The sequence below is a fragment of the Amia ocellicauda genome, chromosome 16 (assembly GCF_036373705.1).
Source record: "Amia ocellicauda isolate fAmiCal2 chromosome 16, fAmiCal2.hap1, whole genome shotgun sequence".
Taxonomy (NCBI): domain Eukaryota; kingdom Metazoa; phylum Chordata; class Actinopteri; order Amiiformes; family Amiidae; genus Amia; species Amia ocellicauda.
In genome coordinates this window covers 27460716-27482755 of record NC_089865.1, presented here as the reverse complement: position 1 = coordinate 27482755, position 22040 = coordinate 27460716, and the positions used below count along the sequence as shown (strand labels likewise).

At 42.2% G+C, this 22040-nt stretch overlaps 3 non-coding genes across 3 annotated transcripts; 2 read left to right on the top strand and 1 right to left on the bottom strand.

The window, feature by feature from the left end:
• Window positions 1-286: 286 nt before the first annotated feature.
• Window positions 287-358, bottom strand: trnaw-cca (transfer RNA tryptophan (anticodon CCA)). The gene has a single exon. It is a non-coding gene; the product is annotated as a tRNA-Trp (tRNA).
• A 20054-nt stretch (window positions 359-20412) lies between these two features.
• On the top strand, window positions 20413-20483 carry trnag-ccc (transfer RNA glycine (anticodon CCC)). The gene has a single exon. It is a non-coding gene; the product is annotated as a tRNA-Gly (tRNA).
• Window positions 20484-20688: 205 nt separating this feature from the next.
• On the top strand, window positions 20689-20760 carry trnag-ucc (transfer RNA glycine (anticodon UCC)). Its single transcript has one exon. It is a non-coding gene; the product is annotated as a tRNA-Gly (tRNA).
• Window positions 20761-22040: the final 1280 nt, after the last annotated feature.

Sequence of the window (22040 nt, the reverse complement as noted above, 5' to 3'; positions counted from 1 at the left end):
TTCTGCATCACTGTTGGTGGTATAGTGGCAAGAATAGCTGCTTTCCAAGTAGTTGACCCAGGTTCAATTCCCAGTCAACGCAAAACAGATACCTTTAGTTGCACATTCGCAGCGGACAGGTGGCAGCAATAGTTCAAAGTACATGGCTAGGTAGATTCCTTTGTTCCTAATGGCAAGTGTGAGAGTGGCAAAATCAGTGACATTTAGGTGCTTTGTGAATTCACGTTGCCGCTTGTGTACTTTTTATTGCAACTCTGGCGTTGGGCCTTCCCGTTGTACAAAACACTGACCCCGACGTGACTCGAACACGCACCCTTCTGATGTGGAATCAGACGGGCTACCGTTGCGCCACGAGGTCACAGGTCAAAACAGTGTCCCGTGAAACAGTGGTGTTCAAAGTATGTTGATGTCCAAAGTTTGTGTGTGTTCTGTTGGGTTAGGCAGTGGAATGCTTTGATAACTACTACTAGCGAGATAGTCGCTCTATCCATGAAGCAACACTCAGCATAGCAGAGCCTATAGCTCGCTGTTAGTGCGTGTACCTCATAGGTATCACACCTGGCATCAGTGCCCAATAATTCCCTTGCTTTGACAACTGTCTGTCTATGACTTCACCTACAGACGTGGACAAGACGTGGGTTTTAGATCGTATTTGCGTCAACATGAAGCTCGAGAGGTTCACGGTGCCGTAAACAAAACGCTCTAGCCTTTCGAGGGCACTCCAATTGGAATGCTTTAATTTACCCCTACTACTACTAGCGAGATAGTCGCTCTATCCACGAAGCAACACTCAGCATAGCAGAGCCCTATAGCTCACTGTTAGTGCGTGTACCTCATAGGTATCACACCTGGCATCAGTGCCCAATAATTCCCTAGCTTTGACAACTGTCTGTCTATGACTTCACCTACAGACGTGGACAAGACGTGGGTTTTAGATCGTATGTGCGTCAACATGAAGCTCAAGAGGTTCACGGTGCCGTAAACAAAACGCTCTAGCCTTTCGAGGGCACTCCAATTGGACCAGCTGTGGGTGCTTGCCATCTCGTCGTTTCTTTCACTTTTCACTTTGCATGCATACACATTGTGTGTCTCTGAGAATGACGGTACAGAGTGCGTATAAGCCCTAAACGAGAACGAGTGATTAATCCCAGGCTACCGATTTCTTCACTACTTCCTAAGTTAAAAGACGGCCTAGAGGATTGAACGCGGGGACCTCATACATGCACTCTACCACTAAGCTACATCCCCACCGGCGAGAGGCTGCTCCCAAACCTTGTATCTCTTTCCAAAAAAAACACTCAAACTGTCATTTCTACACTCTCAAAGCACTGGGAAGTCCGTTTCATTGATTTTCATGTCGTAACTTTAAACCCACGCATGACCCAATGTCCGGATGAAGCTGGTTCAGTTACTTCCACGTTTTGCATCTTTTGTAAAATGCAAACTGAATCGAATGAAAATGAAAAGATTGTTTGAACGTTTCATCTGTGTTGCTGAGTAATTCAAGAAGCAGCAAGATTGGACTCGCAGCGATGGCACCGAAAACCAAAACAGAGCGGGACACCGGAGAACATTCTATCAGCAGCTCTGGCACCGCACATAGCTGTTCTACCTCCCTCTGAGGGAGAGAACAACAAGTGACAACATACCCCTACGCCAACAAGCCAACTGAAGGAGCAGCTTCACAACTTCTCCTTGGCAAGAGCGTACCTGCTTGAGGCAGACCGGGAAACCTACGCTCTTTGACTAATACCATGGACTGCGGTGCTGACGTGTCTATCCAGAAAGGTAACCCCTCCCCGAGTGAGACAGCACGGAGAGCATGGTCCGGCAGGACCGCAAACAACTCAATAGAGTTGAGAATACCCTGGCCGAGAGCGGCGCGCAGCAAGGCACCGAAAACCAAAACGGAGCGGGACACCGGAGAACATGATATCAGCAGCTCTGGCACTGCACATAGCTGATCTACCTCCCTCTGAGGGAGAGAACAACAAGTGACAATCATACCCCTACGCCAACGAGCCAACTGAAGGAGCGGCTTCACAACCTCTCCTTGGCAAGGGCATACCTGCTTGAGGCAGACCGGGAAACCTACGCTCTTTGACAAATACCATGGACTGTGGTGCTGACGTGTCTATCTAGAACAGTAACCGCTCCCCCAGTGAGACAGCACGGAGAGCATGGTCCAGCAGGACCACAAAAAACTCAAAAGAATGCCTCTCCTTCGGTGCAGCTCAGGTGTACACGTTCAGCAAAGGTCTCCATAACAAGCCGGAAAACCACATTTCTTTCCTCTCCTCCACAATACACTAGATGTGCCCCTGCTCCTCAACAACAACAACAAAAACCTGTATAATACACATTTGTTTCAAAGAGAAGAAAACACTGGCAACAGCATCTGAGGTCAAAAGCCCTGCATTTACGAAGAGGACCCAGACTCCCACAGAGAGCGACCTGTCCAGGGACCGCAAAACAGAGAAGGGGCAGGCCAGACGGGCTCATCGGGTGTTGAATCCGGGACCTCTCGCACCCAAAGTGAGAATCATACCCCTAGACCAACGAGCCATGGGGAGCCTGTCCAGACCTCTCAGGAGTTGAAAATACCCTGGCCGAGAGCGGCGCGCAGAAAGGCACCGAAAACCAAAACAGAGCTGGACACCGGAGAACATGAGTAGTAATATAAGGCATGTTTTCGAAAGGGGGGCTGCGGGGGATTTATCCTTTGACCTGAACTTGAGTTGAACTTGGGGGGGGCCCTTCCTAGGGGGTAGGGGTCCTTCCTAGGGGGTGGTGGGTGCTTGTACCGCGTCACAGAATAATTACCATATTGATGGATTCCGAGGGAATGTGCAGGGTGGTGCGGTTCTTCAACTGTTTTTCTAACCCTGCACAAGATTTGTTTTTAAGCCAGACTGATTCTTTAGTAAAATAGCTATTTTTCTCTACACGTGTGAAGCTCCAAAAGAGCGCTATATATACCCTTCAGATTTTTTAGAAAACATAGATATTTTTCCCTAAGCTAGTGAAGCTCCAAAAGAGTTGTATTTAAGTCCTCCCAATTTATTTAGTAGAATAGCTATTTTTCCCTACGCGAGTGAAGCTCCAAAAGAGTTCTATTAAAGCCCTCCCGATTCTTTAGTAACATAGATACTTCTACTTAAGCGAGATCCGCAAGGCTGTCTCTTCAACAGGGCCAAAGCAGTTACCTCTTTCAAATGGACTAGGGTTATGTCGGTCTGGAGCTTTTTGAGCAAGTGGGGGTGGCGAGGATATGTCTACGTCTTTAGTAACCTCGGATTGGTGAAGAATTAGTATATTTGGGGGTGGAGTTGACAGGGCACTGAAGGAATAGCCTATCACGTTAGAGTCTGGTTTGAAGAATTTAAATATGTGGGGGCGGAGCTAACAGGACACCAGAGGAATGTACAAGTGGGTGGGGGGGGGGTCTTCAACTGTTTTTTCAAGTACTCCAAAAGATTTGTATTTAAGCCAGACTGATTCTTTAGTAAAATATATTTTTTTCTCTTTACACGTGTGAAGTGATTCTGGGTCTTCAGCATGTCCGACTTTATCTACGAGAAAACACCCGAGAGGAAAACCCGGGCTAGGGTTCCTTCACGTTAGGATGTGAGACTCGACCGAATCTGGGTTCTGGAGGATGATGAGACAACGCGTGGATACCGTTTTAAAATGGACAAGGGATATGTCGGTCTGGAGTTTTTTGAGTTAAGATCTGGTGAGGAGATGTCTACGCCTTTTGTAACCAGAATTGAGTACGCTTACAAGGATTGGATGCATGTAAAGGACTGGACAAGGCAAGGGGATGTGGATAAAGCGTTAGAGGCGTTGAAACAGTGGAATAGAGATCGTGAAACTGCACCGCTGCCTCTGATGTTTGAAAGTCACGACTGGGAAAGCGCTCTATCTGTGAATCATAGTAGAACTGTAATGACTATAACTATGACAGGGTACAACAGAATAGTGTTTAGGAAAACACGCTATGCCAAACAAATTAGCTTTTTTTTACGATGCTGAACCTATTTTTATGGATCCTGAGGATGAAAATTAATATGTTGCTGAAATTGATTTCTACACCCAGGATTGGTCGAAAATGAAAACGGTCATAAAATAATTTAATGAGGGTTTTGAGGTCTTGAGGAAATATGTAGAGTTTGACTCTGTTAAAAAGAGACTTCATTTCAACTGCGAAGACGGGCAAAAATGTGGCGGGGGTTGGTTGCATGCTGTCAAAGGCATCGACAATGACTTTGTCGACATTGCCCCCACGCCCCCACCCGTCTAACTGTGATGTAATACATGATGTAGTAAAAATATTGTATAAAAGTAGCCACCCCCCTTGCTCTTGGTTTAGATTAAAAGAGCATGTCTGTTACGAGACTCTACAGCCCTCTTACGAACGAGGACCTCCCTTGGTCCTACATTTTATACCAGCCTGAGCACTCTTACCGCGGCTACCCGCCACTACTTCAAGACGAAACAGCCCGCTGTTCAATGGAAGTAACGACTAAAACCACCGACTCCATGGCTAAAGAGATACCCGAACATCGCTGCTTTTGTGGCGGCGTCTCAGGAGAGCTGTACTATGGCTCTAGAAACACCTCAACCAGCGCTGAGCAAACCAACGATCATCAAACCTGCCGGGGGGCGTGACGAAGGCGACGGTTTTAGACCAGAGGTCCACAATGAAGTAAGTAGAATTATTAAGAACGCCCTGGTGTATATACTGAATGCTCTCATTAATCATTAATCATTAAGTCTGCCTGGGGTGTGAAGTGAATCATCCTAGCCAGATGAGACACAGCTGTCTGTTTGAACCAGAAACGTATTATTTCTATCTCTTTTTCAAGGATATTTACAAAAAACTGAACAAACCTTGGTTGAAACAAGCGCTAGTCAAAGCATTATCTTATCATCATCTGTATGTCTGTCCCGTGCAGGTCCAGAAAATTATAGATGAAATTTTGTTGGAGCTGAAAAAGGAGCCGTACATCAGAGAGAAACTCAACCAGCTGTTCGACGGGTTGGATGAGAGCAGCAGAAAAACCTCCGTCAAGCTGAAGGAATATTTCATCCGTAAAGAAAGTAAAGCAGAGTACAAGGAGAAGGAATTTGATCTGTTCGAAACCAACTCAGAGGCTGAAAGCAACTGAAAGCACCTGAAGATGGGGAATGTTCTGGATTGATTCTGTAACCGGATTTGTCGCCAACAAACCGCGACAAATCTGAGGGCCCTATTGTACAAAGTATTGGAAAAGAAAGTGGCCGACGAGCACTTTTTCACTACAGCTTTGACTGTCGACGATGCTCAACTTTCAAACCTGGAGCATTTAATGGATGATGTGAAAAAGACTGAGGGGTATGAAAACTGGGCGGCTATGATAGCTGTTGCAAGGAACGATGTTAGACCATTTCATCAACATTTACATAATCTTTTACAAGTCATGTTTAATGAATGGTTGTTTATTTTTAAAAAAGCACATATTATTGTATTATACATGTATGTAATCTATGTGTGTACTTATAAAATAAAAGCCGGTGTAGTAGTGGATATAGAGCAAGTAACCAATCAGTTGATGTCTTTTTGTTTAAATAATGGGGAAAATTGCTGTATGTGTCATACTTTTCTCAATTGCTTAAAAATGGGGTTGTACTCTGAAAATGAAAAAAATGAGCCATTTTCTTAATACTTTAGTGTGCTTTTACAGAATGTCTCGCAAAGCTCCTAGGATGAAGGATTTGTACTACAACCCCGCCAAAGTTGGGAGTTTGGGGGGTCGGAAGGGATTCCGGAGAGGGCTGTTAAGGCTATTAAGGCAGATAAGAAAAGTGTGGCCGAGTGGTTGTCTGCGCAAGATGCTTACACCCTACATAAACCGGCTAGAATTAACTTTTAAAGAAATCGTGTGTATGTTTCAGACATAGATTCACAATGGCAGGTGGATCTGGTGGATATGTCAAATTTATCAAAACATAATAAAGGGTATACATTCATGTTGACGTGTATAGATATATTATCAAAATATGCGTGGGTGCGAGTGTTGAGGAATAAAACCGGCGTTGTTGTTACGCAGGCCTTGAAAGATATACTCTTGCAGGGGCGCTGTCCTAAAAAACTACAGTCTGATAAAGGTAAAGAGTTTCTCAATAGAGAATTCCAGAATCTTTTGAAAAGACACAAAATACATCATTTCACCACAGGAAACGAGCTTAAGGCCTCGATTGTGGAGAGATTTAACAGAACTATAAAGACAAAAATGTGGAGATACTTCACAGCTAACAATACTCAAACGTATCTCGATAGAGTTCAAGAGTTTGTGAATGCTTACAACGACAGTTATCATAGAAATATTAAAATAAAACCTGTAGAGGTGGATAACAGTAATTCTTTTAAGGTCTTTAAAAATGTCTATGGTCCGTTTAAAGCCTCAAAGAAACAGGTTTACAAGTTCAAAGTAGGAGATGTAAGAATTTCAAAGCTACAGAGACCCTTTGTAAAAGGTTATGAGCAAACTTTTTCAGATGAATATTTCACCATTACCGAACGTGTGGCTCGAACCCCGCTGGTGTACAGGTAAAAAGACTACGACGGGGAGTCTATAGAAGGTACTTTTTATGAGGAGGAGTTACAAAATATTGTATTGGGGAATGATAACGTATTCAGAGTAGAAAAGATTTTAGGGAAAAAAACTGAAAACAGGAAAAAATATGTTTTGGAAAATGGGCGGGGTGGCCTGAAAAGTTCAATAGCTGGGTTTTGGCTAGTGCGGTGTGGGATATACGGCCGGTATACAAGTGAAAGCTCATGGAGAATCTTTCATTATATGTCATGAAGATGGAAGAGGGAGGATTCTATGTGATGCTGCCTAGTAACGCGTCCCTCGACATTTATCCTAACAACAACGTTTCTAGTTTTACGGTCAAATTTGTAAAACCTATAGAACTGTGGGGGCCCTGGGAGGTGGGGTTGTCGGAAATACAGTACCCCCACACTTGGGCTGTAGTACGCGATGAAGACTCGGTCTTTTCAATTTTGGACGTCGGAATTCAAAAACAGTGGTCTTTCACATTACAAGGCGGTTATTGAAAATTTATTAGAAGAGATGAACAAACAGATCTCTGGAGGGAAACAACCTGTCAGAATACATTACAGTTCGATTAATAATAAAGGTTATCAACTACCCGGTGGCCACCATCGTCTTGCAAGTGGATGTAACCCTGGGGGATAGACTGATAATTCAAAGCAGTAATACATACCCCTATAGAGCACTGATGGAGTGTATACTTAATTATAGCGAGGAGACTCTAAACAAACAGTTCAGCCCTGGGCTGTTTGCCAAAGACACACCAGACGCCATGGATGTCAAGGATCCAGGTGGCACCAACGCGGGTCTAAAAAAAAGAGCAACATTTTCTACAGCAAGCATCGCGGCAGGAACTCGCGTTATGAATCAGGAAAACCTCTTCCTCGGAAAGCTCCCAAAACATGTCATTATCGGGCTGGTGGATAATGACGCATTTACAGGGTCATATACAAAGAATCCATTAAATTTTAAACATTATAATGCAGAATTTATAGCTTTGTATGTTGATGGCACGCAGGTCCCCGCCAAACCTTTTCAACCCGATTTTGAAAATGGTTGCGCGGTCCGTGAATATTACAGTCTAGTTCTCGCTACAGGGAGACATCCGAAGGACCAGCCTCTGCTGATAAACCGCGCTGAATACATCAACGGCTACACTTTGTACGCCTTCAACCTAACCCCCGATGAAGAGTGCGGGCAACATTTCTCCATGGTGAAAACAGGAAACATGAGACTGGAAATATGTTTTAAGCAACCCCTAGCCGGTACTGTAAATATGGTTGTGTACGCTGTGTTTGACAATATTATAGAAGTGAATCAGAGAAGGAATGTGCTCTATGATTATTATTAACCATGAACACCAGAGAGCTCACGGCTCTCATGAACTGTAACCCCTACACTAAGAAGCTGTTTCACGGAGTCTATGCTTGCGATCAGTTACCTGAATTGAAGCTAAAGAACTTACCCGCCATGTTTATAATTAACACTCACCCTGAAACCATGCCTGGAGAGCACTGGCTGGCTATTTATCTGACGGAAGATCATCGCGGCGACTTTTTTGATTCTTACGGAAACCCTCCAGATTTTATTCATTTTCCAGCTACGATCAAAAACTTTTTAATAAACAATTGTAAAGAACCGGTTTAAAACTGTCGCCAAGTGAAAAGTCTACAGACTACAACCTGCGGTCAACACTGTGTGTTTTTCTTATATCATAGAGCTAAAGGTCTCCTCTACACAAATGTTATGACGCTGTATGGCCCTGATTTAGGAAAAAATTATAAAACTGTGTCCTGGTTTGTTCAAACATTGTGTCCTAATAATAACAATGTTAAATACCTATGTAGCGTAAGGTACACTTATAAATTTCAATTAAAGAAGTTAATTTATAGTATCACCTTATCACGAATCCTGGAATCTTGTAGAACTCAATTTCTGTAATAATTGGACGCAGACACCAATTCCAAAAACAAAAACTAAATGTAGCACTACACTAATTATACAAAAGGGAAAAACTAATTAAAATTCAACTCTAGATCAACAAATCAAAGACAAATCACTTCCGTGACCAAATCAAAGACCATGGGATCGCATATGATAACACACAAATCGTTCAACAAAAAAGGTTATAAACACATTGACTACAATACCGGTTAGTAAGACGAAGGTGAGTCTCTCATTAGTATTGTTAGTCAGACATTAAATAACTACGCAGGTCAGTATTTATGTCAGGTAACTTCTCGTTATATATATATCAGTCTCATTAACGTTTAGGTGCCGAGAAAGATCCTATCATTACATGTTACCACAATTTCCCTTAACTGATTATTATTCAATGATTAAGGATAGGCAGGGCCACCAATAATCTAATGTCTATTAACTTGTGTCAATTTCAGACTAAACAGTTAAACAGGAATGAGAAGATATTTCTTGGCGTTGACAGATTTTATTTCTAAAATTATCAACAAAACAGTTTAATGCAACACACATTTATATTTAAAAAAACTAAATGGTATTACACATTCTAGAGTTGTGAATCACAGATTAACATTTCTAACTGATTTCTCAAATGTCATGAATCACAAACTCCAAACTGTTAAGCTTATCTGAACTTCGTCGCAGAGAGGCCTCTCTGGCTTCGGGCTCAGATAACAGCACAAGGCACGAATTCCGTGTGGTTTGGAACAAAGGCAGTCCGGTTCGGCTTTGTCCAAGAACTTCCACTCAGTCGATGCACCTGGAAGTTGGGGTTTCGCGAAAGTAGAGTCTTTTCCAAATAGATTTTCCACTGGTTTGAAGGCTCCAACGTTGTGCACAAAATCTTCTTTGTAAGCAGGGTTCCACCGTAGTTACTTGAAGACAAAGTCTTTGAGGAAAGCAGGTCCCTGTTTGTTCCAAGGGTCAAGTTTCTTAAGACTCAATAGCTATTTAAATGACTGACACTTTCGTATACAGTAGACTTAGTCAATTGTCCAGCTGTAAAACTCCACTGATCAGGTGGGTACAGGCGGGCATGCGCAGTCTGTAAAATTCTTTATTTTATAAAGTCCTTTAAAAGAATTCTTCGTACGGCTCAATCTCCTTCTCCCAGTTTAACTCTTCTGTTGCCGGCAAAGACTTGGTTGGTTTCTGGTTCCGGTTCGGGCAACAGAGCTACAGGTTGAGCTGTGGCAGCGAGTTTCTGGTTCAGGTGAGAGAGAGAGAGAGAGAGTCTGGTTCAGGTGAGAGAGAGAGAGAGAGAGTCTGGTTCAGGTGAGAGAGAGAGAGAGTGGCCGTGCGCTGTTCATTATAGTCTGTCAGATCAATAGGTGATTGGTTCTTGAAATTTTGAGATTTGATTTCGGTTTCAGCCCCCAGTGTCCTATTGGAGGGGGGCTTGATTTATGACTGATGTCAATCCATGCCATCTTCTGGAAATGCTGGTTGGCCCGGGTTCGTAGCTCTATGTCGGGATTTTGGCTCTCGTCCACTTCAAAGAGTTTTTTATTACCTACAGGCCCCTTTTTCCAGACATCTCATAGCAGGATTCCAAACTATTTGGCCTATTCTCGGTGCCATTCTCCCCAAAACTGTCACTTTGATGTAGACCAGTTCCATGCCGATGAGTTAAGGAAATCTGATAACTTTGGAGGGAGAGGTCTTCTTAGATCAGTGCTTCAGTTCAAACCTAAAATGCTCTTATCAAAACACACCCAACATAACGCTACACCTAAACATGTATACAGAATGTCTGTTCTTGTAAAGATTTTTAAAAATGTCATGCGTGTTAAAGAAAAGAAAAGCTTTAGTACAAAAGCAATTTTTATTTGACATAATCATATAATCATTACATTATAAAATGTTAAAAAAAAACATTACAGAATAAGAATATATCATGTTGTAAAAATTGTGTAATACATGTCAAAATATGGATATACAACGTAATAAAAGTATCTAACGTTAAATACAAAGACTTTGCTTTTCCCCTTTCCAACTGCAAGTACACATTTATACCCTTAATAAGGTGTCCATCTAGGTTTTGATGCAGGTTTCATTCTTTTCTGTCTGGCGGGGGGTTCAACCCAATCACTCTCACCGGCCTTATAGAGGCAGATTTTGTTACGGGTGGTTTGGTTAGGGATTGTTGATTGAGGCATCTGATAAAACCACATCTGCCTGTACAGGGTGTTCTTCTTCTGTTTCAATAACCGCACTACTTTCAGAAAGCTGCTCTTTCTCCGAAGGCAACATTAAAGTTAGAGTACTCTGGCTTTTTGCACCCTGTTTAACGATACTCAGATATCTCTGGAAGCTAGAAGGTTGGTTAAGAAAGGCAAGGCTATGCTCAAGAGGGGTCCGATAAAACCACCTTTCTGGTTAATAGAGTTTCTCTTCTTTTTAATGGATAACTTCATGTTAGTGGAGATCTTTATAACAGACTTTTGTTGTTTTAGTTCACCCAGTTGAAAAGCTGTAAAAGGTATATTGCCCCGTAGAACGTTTAAGGCGATTTCACATAAAGTTTGTATCAGATCAGAAGGGGCGGCCAACAACACAGCTTTCCTCTGATGAGGATTACCCTCATATAATATTTTTAAAAGCGGTAGGTTTCTTCTTATCCTAGCCGACATCTATTTTTTATTTCTTCTCTTTAGCACGTAGACTACAGGCCAATCTGGGGGCAGCAAACCCGCTCTGAGTCGATAGTCTACGGGAGTTTGTGCTTTTAAATCCACTACCAAGTATCCGTAAGGGTTTTTAGTCGCGTCTTCGAACGATTCCAAAAATAATTTAGATTGTCTGGGGTACATTTGCCGGGCCAAAGTGTTCACCTGCAGCTTATCTCTAGGATTTTTGAAAAGAATAATATAATTAGCATTTAAATTGATCGTTCGACTCTTTTTACTAGATAGACGATGCTCAAATTTCTATGGTGTGTATATTTTGTAAAAGCTTTCTCCACTTCGCTATTGTCACTAGCCGTTTCCATGAGATCGTCTATCACTATTAAATTGCATTTGTCACTGGGTAACAAATCATCGTCACAAAGCGATGCGGGGACACCTTCCACAAATTTAAGATTTTAAATTTTAACCATTAGCTCATCGTACAGAGGTTGCCAACATAAGTAACACCAAACTATGTTATCGAGAGTTTGTGTTATAGCCGTTGCAGAATTCTCTAAAAGCCTTTTAAGAAAAAAACTTTTTTTGTTGAAGACTGTTATCGAATACCCCGTCAATATCCATAGGGTAGCGTATTATAGTCGGGCAAAAGAACTCTTTTGTTGTACACTACCCGAAACCTTTTCTATAGTGGCCTGTTTTCGAGAATGTACACATTATTTCGGACGATCTGATTTCCGGAAGTAATCACCTCTTGAGGTTGAATTCCTTGATCTAGGCCTGCAACGTAATTTTGAACCTGAGTCGTTAGAGACTTGATATTGATCAGTTTCTTGTGAGTGATTCAAAGTTATACCTTTCACCTTCATACAGCTCTTTCCTGAAGCTGTTTTATAAGCGTATGTCATTGGACCCCCAGAAACAAACTCTATGATGTGATCTTGGGGGTCTAGCTCATTTATTAACTCGCCCAGATAATCTCCAAGCGGCGGCATCCAATCACCCAGTCTGCTGACCAAGACTACAGAGTCCGTATCGTGATATAAAGTTCGCTCCTGCAGACGCTCCATTAAACTATACAATTCTAATCTAGCATAAGCTGTTGAAAAAACAGCTATAAAAACGTTGACATTCCCCGGCTTGGTCGTGAAATCTTGAGGTCGTCGCCACTGAACCTGAGCTACTCTGTCAGTTACAAAGCTAAAGTGTGACACATCATGCTCTTTGGAAAACAGAAATTGAAGAAACTGCGGCGGATCTTTAATCAAAGTAGTGTTTATTCTATTAGACTGCTCTCCAAATTTACCCCACAGACTATTTAGAATCAGTTTTGATATCTGTCTCTTTGCTGGGTTTACAGTTATATTGCTCGGATCCAACCTGATTCCCTCTTTTTCAAGATATTTCTGAATATAGCTCTCTTTACTGGTTTCATCAGTACACCATGAAGGGTAACCGGAAGCCTCCTGCTTCCCTTTAAGGTGTGTCATGATGTAATCGACAAAAAGCGTGTCAGATTTTTCAGAGAAATGCCAGACCTCATACACTTTACCGACTCTGTATCCTTTCTCAATCACGTTATTAAGCTCCACGCTGCACCACACCCCTGTCAGTGACCTCTCATCATCCTCATGCGGACACTCCACCGTCTGGTTTTCAGTTTCAACGCACGTTCTACATAGCGGAAACATCAATTTTCCCGAAGCTCTATAAGGCAAAACTGGCAAGAAAAGCCCCCTGGGTGGATACATCGTGACCTTGATTAAGCCAAAGTATTGCTGGAGATCGAGAAAGTCGCGATAAATTATGGTGGGGTGTCCTATGGGGTAAATTTTTGTCTTGTTGACAAAGGGATACAGGCTAGTGAAATCATAGTAATCTGTTCTCTCCTCAGCCTTCGCCTCGTAATGTAAACAGATTGCGCCCTTCGAACAAAGCGTCTCTCGGTTCGTACACTACCGTCCTGTTTTTTCATAGCCGTCCACTCATGTTCCCACATCACTTTCACAGTTAAACCACAGGTGTTTTTTAGAGTCTCGATTCTTTGTACGAAATCAAAATGCATATCTCCACAGATTTGATGAGTGACAGGATTAAAAGTATTTGCATCAAAGCACCAAGGACAACCGTGGTAAATACAACCGGCAAACTCATAAGCTGTACGAACCCCATTTTCCTCTGAAAAACCATCCAGAAAGTAGGGATCCATTCTAACCTCGCCATAATTCAAAGCATGTCTGATCAAGATGTTATGATTGTCAGACATGTATTCCAACCATTGGATGGAGGCCGTAGAAAAACTCTTTTGAAGGCATCTGTAATTGTCCGGCGTTGTAATGGCGATGGTGTTTTTCTGCAAGAAATTGGCTCGAAACATTTTCATACAGAGAGAAGCTATTGTCGTACACTGTAAAGGGTCAAGACCCGCTGTCTTAATGACTTCATGCCTGAACCTAACACATGATTCTTTAAGGATCAACACATCATTTCTACAATAGGCGGCCATGTCCTTTCTGAAATCAAAAATGCCATCCTTAACCGTGTCATACCAGTTGAAGAAGTCCTGCCTTTCCCGAGTCATCATGGATTCAACCCCATAATAACTGGGTGCCGGGTAGATGCCTCTATAATTCTGTGTTTTGACCGTGTTAGAAAAGTGGCAGAACCAGCCCTTTTCTCGCGTTTCAAACCCCAACGCTTTAGGTAAAGCGCTCAGTTTCATGGGTAAGAAGTTGAGCGAGTCTATGTAACGCTGGTTGAAATCATGGTCTGTGAAACACATTATTTTACACCCCTACGCTATGATGTCGGGGGTTACACCGCTTTCCACCAAATATTTCATCAATATATAAGAGTCATACCCCCTAGCATTACGAGCTATGAATGTGTAATCTCGATACTTTGGACAGCGGTATTTTTGAAGGAAACCCTCAACACATGACTCACCAGCCGCAGCCCACTCGCGATCCAACATGTCTATACAGTGAATATAATTCGCTATATGAACGCCTCCTTCCTGCCTACACTCAAAGTCATAAAAGACATACTTGTTATGTAGGGGTGCCAGTTTAACAGACTGTATGAAACATTGGTGTTCGGTCTCGGGTGTTAAGTTGGCGTTACAGAGATGAAACCTCAGAGCAGCACACTTGTGGGGTTTATCCTCTTTATAGGTGTACTGTCTATAACACTGGAGACAGAATTTTGTTTTATCGCAAGGGCTGATGCTTTGACCCGTACCCCCTCTAGGTATTTTGTGTTCGGAAAAACTGAAAGCGAACCGACAGATCCTTAAACAATCCTTACACCGCACTGTGGGAGCTTCACCCTTTCGACATTGCGGATGGTAACACACATTACAGTACCCGGCGCATTGATGGTTCTTCCTATCGTTAAAACCCTTGTAGCAAAAATCACAGACGTACCAACAACCCAGAAAAGCCTTCAAATTTCTAATACCGTAGTAATGATTTTCGTGAAGGAAAAGAAAATATGTGTGGGGGTTAAACACTGAGTGAGTTTGAAATGTGTCAAATACATCATTTATCTCACAATGGTACTAGTCTATAATCTAAACATCTGCCACCTCCTCAAATTTGTGGATATCTGAGAAAGTCACCATCTCCTGTTCCGATAGACACGCTGCCTGATGCATTTGCAAAGCATCATGCAAAACCTGCTCTGCAACTATATTAGGTTTGAGCAGGCGTACTATACTACACGCAAAGCATGTTTTGTTATTTGTATTACACTCATTCACTATTTGCCCGAGTTTCTTATGAATTATTTCAGTCTTGAGACAAGACTTGACAATCTCCTACGAACACAACCCTCAGGGTTACGAACAACGTTAATGACCAAGACCAGACTTTCATCGGCCAGGATGAAGACTTGACTCTGAAGCAGGTTTTCAATTTTAGATAGAAAAGCCTCAACATCTAACTCATCACCTCTCATTATGGTAAAAACACTGCTAAATAATGAATCCGCTCTCAGCTCCAACTGCACCACATCCTGGGGTCTAACACGTTTGGTAATTCGGTCAAGCATATTTTGTATAATATCATGCATTGTAACAAATATCTCGGCATAATTGTCGCTGTTGAATAACTCTGCAAAGCTAAATCTGTGAACAATTTCAAAATTACCGAAGTTTGGTCTGTCTACGTGCTCTACACCCCCATCATTATTATCAGCATCGATATTATGGCAATCCCCACCACCACCAGCATTTGATCTATGGTTACTCCCCCGAACATCTTCAGCCTCTTTGTTGATATTTTGAACATCGCTAAGCTCGCGACTAAACCCATTGTCAACACCTGCAGCTTCACTGTTCTGACCTCCGCCACAACCCCTTTGTTGTACATTGTTTAAAGCATGCTGAAGACCTTCAAAAGTGTCAACACAATTGTCATTTACAATGTGGTTAGATGCATACTCAAGAACGATTTCTGTTGGAGCAGGACTAGTAATAAGTTGGGGTTGTTTTGTTAAATTGTTTGCGTTCGGAAGGGGTAGGTGTTCTAAGGAATCAACCATTTGTAACAAGTCAGAATTTACAGAGGGATACAAGTCTATAGCAGGTGCCGGTCGGTTGTTTATTTCATACACCATTTCTAATAGCTCGGGGGTAATCGGTACATTTGCTATGGCCTCAGGATCGTTCGTGTCAGGATCATTCTCTCTAGATCTTTTGGACTCCTGCTCGTGAATGTCTGCATCATTGGTCCTTTTATTACTTTCAGACATGTTCAATCCCCGATCCTGTTTATATAGCTTGCTAAGGCATTCATTAAGATTGTTTGACCCTCAATTACCTGTGTTTGGTTATTCAACACTATATGTAGCAACTCACGCAGGTCCGTAGATGCCAACTCAACCTGTAGATTGATAGTCTCCCGCAAGGTTGTAGTTAGATCTTCTTCTTCACTCGATACGACGCTGACTGGTGATGCAGGCGGTCCAGGCGGTGTTTGGATATGCATCGGGGAGTCCTGGCTCCTAACTTGCAGAGACACCCGGGCGGTTTCTCGGGGTGTTGTTGGTGAATAACTGGGGCTACCTTGCTGCGTAATCAGCCGCAGTAATGAACTGTCTGAAATAGACTCCGATGAACCTGAAACACATGAGAACGGATACGTTTAATCACAGACAGTAACACAAAATAAATAAATAAATAAATAAATAAAATAATAATAATAATAATTAAAAATAAATAAATAATAATAATAATAATAATAAAAATACATAACAATAATAATAATAACATAAATAACATCCTTAAACAAACAATATATTATTATCATAATTCGATTTATGTAAACCTATAGCTTTTAAATGAACTATTCTTACTCTTATTAATACAATAGTGCTCAGAATATTATAGACCATTCATAATTAAAAATATATATAAAAATGTTTAAAAGAATAACTACATCTAGAATGTTGTATTACAATAATAGACAACGTTAATAATTGTCTCAATAAAGCGTGTGCTACGAAAACATTAATAATAACGGTCTAAGTAAGTACATTGTAAAATGACAAGAACCCGCACAATATTATCGTTTCATAAATAATAGTTTTAAATACTCGGTTGTAAAAGCGTATAAACGATGCAAACAGACCGTTTAAATGCAGACGTCTTCTTAGATCCGGCGTTCCTGATTCAAGCTCATCATCATCACTTTCGGTGTCTTAAAACGGAGACATGTATAAACATAAGTTAATAACCTAGTTTAGTCTGGGCACTGCAGCCAGGTTACTTTCACTTTCAAACGTAGACTACTACAATCCTTTAAACAGTACAGATCCCAGCATGCCTCGGGGCCAAACTGCGTGCGCATCATTCTGCTCAGATGGCTCGGCGCAGGCCCTCAGCACAGCACGCCCGGTCAGCGCCAAACAATAGAGCCATTGTGCACACTGTGTACAATATAACCACGGCTCCATCTCTCGGAGTGATGGAATAAAGGTCTCACTCACCCTCGGAATGCGTTATTTTCCGTAAATACTTGACACAGGTCGGTCTGGATAGATCCTCTGATAAAAACACAAAATAATATAAAAATCCGCCTGTATAGATCCATAATTAAACATCACACATCCTGGCGAGATATTTATTACATGTATGAAATGGAAAGTATAACCTACGCGGCTCAGCGTTTGACGTGCTGGGTCGCTCGTCATCTAATGTCGGGAACAAATCTGAAAGTAAATATGGTTATATGAAAATAAAATGTACATACGTTCATATCGCGTATAATTAATATGGTTGATACATTATTAAATGAGTCTTACCCGTGTTCATTGATTCGCTCGTGTAGAAATCGAGCACATTGTACGGGGCGCTCGGTAATCCTGCAGATACACGGGTGCTTGTTAGAAACATCGCGCTGTGCCTATTATTTATAAATATTAAAAAATATATCAATAAATAATAGTACCTAGTGTAAAAGGCTCTTGAGACGTTTGAAAATCAGCGTTTCCTATAAACAGAATTTAAACGTTTAAATACAATTCAAATATATTTAAAACATTTCAAATATTAGATTTCTTAAATACGTATGTAAATGTAGCATATTTTTAATCTTTCTGAACTAGTGTACGGATATCTAAACACTTCGCAATTATATTTCTTGATTAATTGAATTATACTTACCATCAAAGTTTGAGAAGTTTAGTGTCCGCTCCGCATGGTCGTGGCCGGGCATCCTGATGTCTCTTTGTGTGTTCTGGACCGTGCAGGCAGCGTGTTGACCAAATGGACTGAATCTCCACCGCAAACCCGCATTTAAACACCGCGCTGTGCGCTGGAACGCGCTGATGACCACCGCAATCCCCGCAAACTTTAACACATAGCGGCTGTATGTACCTCCAGATTCCTAAATGTTTTGTGGTAACCATCATTCGTTAATTTAATTGTTATCATGTTTTTATATCTTCATACAGCCTAATGGTTAAGAATAACTTATATTTTGATAGCCTTATAGTTACAGGTTTCCAACATCGTTTCGGGTAGGATTCTTTATCAAGCGGCTAGATAACAGCTTGTTCTCATCAGAATCTGAGCCCTTGAGATTAGCGTTCCAGCCTGCACTCGGTATATATGTAAACACACACACACACACACACACACACACACACACACACACACACACACACACACACACACACACACACACACACACACACACACACACACACACACACACAGGATGTGCTGTGATCGCATTGAGTGTATTCACTGAATCTTAATGCATGAATGGTTTATATTACATAATAATTTGATGTTTGATTACTAATATTATTACAAATGCTGCTTTTATTGAGTTGTATTGAAATGTCCCAGTTTTTACATATATAGTCTATGCTTCTTATTTAACATATATATTCTATAACTCTTCTATATTTAAGGATTTCTTAACTTAGTAACGTTACATTGCTTTTACATCACCGGGTGTTGTGAACACACACACACACACCTTTAAAACTTCATAATTGTATTTATTCAATCTTTACATTGCTTCACTAGCGTAGGGAAAAATATCTATGTTTTCTAAACAATCTGAAGGGTATACATAGCGCTCTTTTGCAGCTTCACACATATAGAGAAAAATTGCTATTTTACTAAAGAATCAGTCTGGCTTAAAGACAAATCTTTTAGAGGGCTTGAAAAACAGTTGAAGACCCCTACCACCCTGCACATTCCCTCGGAATCCATCAATATGGTAATTATTCTGTGACGTGGTACAAGCACCCCCCACCCCCTGAGTTCAACTCAAGTTCAAGGTCAAGAGGTCAAATCACCCTTAACCCCCCTTTAGGAGAGGCCCCCTGAGTTCAAGTCAAAGGTCAAATCCCCCACAGCCCCCCTTTCAAAAAAATACCCTATATATATCAGTCTCATTTACGTTTAGGTGCCGAGAAAGATCCTATCATTACTTGTTACCACAATTTCCCTTAACTGATTATTATTCAATGATTAGGGATAGGCAGGGTCACCCATAATCTAATGTCTATTAACTTGTGTCAATTTCAGACTAAACAGTTAAACAGGAATGAGAAGATATTTCTCGGCGTTGACAGATTTTATTTCTAAAATTATCAACAAAGTTTAACTCTTCTGTTGCCGGCAAAGACTTGGTTGGTTTCTGGTTCCGGTTCCGGCAACAGAGCTACAGGTTGAGCTGTGGCAGCGAGTTTCTGGTTCAGGTGAGAGAGAGAGAGAGAGAGAGGCCGTGCGCTGTTCTTTATAGTCTGTCAGATCAATAGGTGATTGGTTCTTGAGTTTTTGAGATTGTATTTCGGTTTCAGCCCCCAGTGTCCTATTGAAGGGGGGCTTGATTTATGACTGATGTCAATCCATGCCATCTTTTGGAAATGCCGGTTGGCCCGGGTTCGTAGCTCTATGTCGGGATTTTGGCTCTCGTCCACTTCAAAGAGTTTTTATCACCTACAGGCCCCTTTCTCCAGACATCTCATAGCAGGATTCCAAACTATTTGGCCTCTTCTCGGTGCCATCCTCCCGAAAACTGTCACTTTGACGCATACCAGTTCCAAGCTGATGAGCTAAGGAAATCTGATAACTTTGGGGGGGAGAGGTCTTCTTTAGATCAATGCTTCAGCTCAGAGCCCAAATGCTCTTATCAAAATACACCCAACATAACATGGTCATGGTCCGGCAGGACCGCAAACAACTCAAAAGAGTTGAGAATACCCTGGCCGAGAGCGGCGCGCAGCGAGGCACCGAAAACCAAAAAGAGCGGGACACCGGAGAACATGCTATCAGCAGCTCTGGCACCGCACATAGCTGTTCTACCTCCCTCTGAGGGAGAGAGGGAAACAACCCCAAGAAGACTCCTGTTGCCAGCCATGACACCACACAGCTTCGCGCCCTGGGGCTCAAACTGTCATTTCTACACTCTCAAAGCACTTGGAAGTCCGTTTCATTGATTTTCATGTCGTAACTTTAAACCCACGCATGACCCAATGTCCGGATGAAGCTGGTTCAGTTACTTCCATGTTTTGCTTCTTTTGTAAAATGCAAAGTGAATCGAATGAAAATGAAAAGATTGTTTGAACGTTTCAACTGTGTTGCTGAGGAATTCAAGAAGCAGCAAGATTGGACTCGCAGCGATGGAGACAGGTTTTGGAATCACTGTCACTCCAGTGGAAAGCCTGAAAAGCACTACTTCGCAGCAGTGCCAGTGGTGTAGTGGTATCATACAAGATTCCCATTCTTGTGACTCGGGTTCGATTCCCGGCTGGTGCACCTGACATGCTGCGTTTCCCCTCACTTTTTTCCCCACACTCTATCCACGAAGCAACACTCAGCATAGCATGAACATGATACTGCATCCAACGGTTGCTTTCGCAAACATCTATGCTTTGCCAAATGGAAATATGATGTCATTCTGGCACGGAATGCAGGCATCACATTTATGTGGAGTTTGACTTTGGTTGACCAATCAACGGTAGCGTTGGTGGTATAGTGGCAAGCATAGTTGCCTTCCAAGCAGTTGACCCGGGTTTGATTCCCGGCCAACGCAAAACAGATACCTTTAGTTGCACATTCGCAGCGGACAGGTGGCAGCAATAGTTCAAAGTGCATGGCTACGTAGATCCCTTTGTTCCTAATGAGAAGTGTGAGTCTGGCAAAATCAGTGACATTTAGGTGCTTTGTGAATTCACGTTGCCGCTTGTGGACTTTTTATTGCAACTCTAGTGTTGGGCGAACACGCACCCTTCTGATCTGGAGTCAGATGCACTACCGTTGCGCCACGAGGTCTAATGCCAAAAGAATGGCCCGTGAAACAGTGGTGTTCAAAGTATGTTGATGTCCAAAGTTTGTGTGTGTTCTGTTGGGTTAGGCAGTGGAATGCTTTGATTACTACTACTAGCAAGATAGTCGCTCTATCCACGAAGCAACACTCAGCATAGCAAAGCCTATAGCTCGCTGTTAGTCCGTGTACCTCATAGGTATCACACCTGGCATCAGTGCCCAATAATTCCCTAGCTTTGACAACTGTCTGTCTATGACTGCACCTACAGACGTGGACAAGAAGTGGGTTTTAGGTTTTAGATCGTATGTGCGTCAACATGAAACTCGAGAGGTTCACGGTGCCGTAAACAAAATGCGCTAGCCTTTCGAGGGCACTCCAATTGGAATGCTTTCATTAACCCCTACTACTACTAACGAGATAGTCGCTCTATCCACGAAGCAACACTCAGCATAGCAGAGCCTATAGTTCGCTGTTAGTCCGTGTACCTCATAGGTATCACACCTGGCATCAGTGCCCAATAATTCCCTAGCTTTGACAATTGTCTGTCTATGACTTCACCTACAGACGTGGACAAGACGTGGGTTTTAGATCGTATGTGCGTCAACATGAAGCTCGAGAGGTTCACGTTGCCAAAAACAAAATGCTCTAGCCTTTCGAGGGCACTCCAATTGGACCAGCTGTGGGTGCTTGCCATCTCGTCGTTTCTTTCACTTTTCACTTTGCATGCATACACATGTCTCTGAGAATAACGGCACAGAGTGCGTATAAGCCCTAAACGAGAACGAGTGATTAATCCCAGGCTACCGATTTCTTCACTACTTCCTAACTTAAAAGACGGCCTGGAGATGCCAAGGATTGAACGCGGGTACCTCATACATGCACTCTACCACTGAACTACATCCCCACCGGCGAGAGGCTGCTCCCAAACCTTGTATCTCTTGCCAAAAAAAATACTCAAACTGTCATTTCTACACTCTCAAAGCACTGGGAAGTCCATTTCATTGATTGTCATGTCGTAACTTTAAACCCACGCATGACCCAATGTC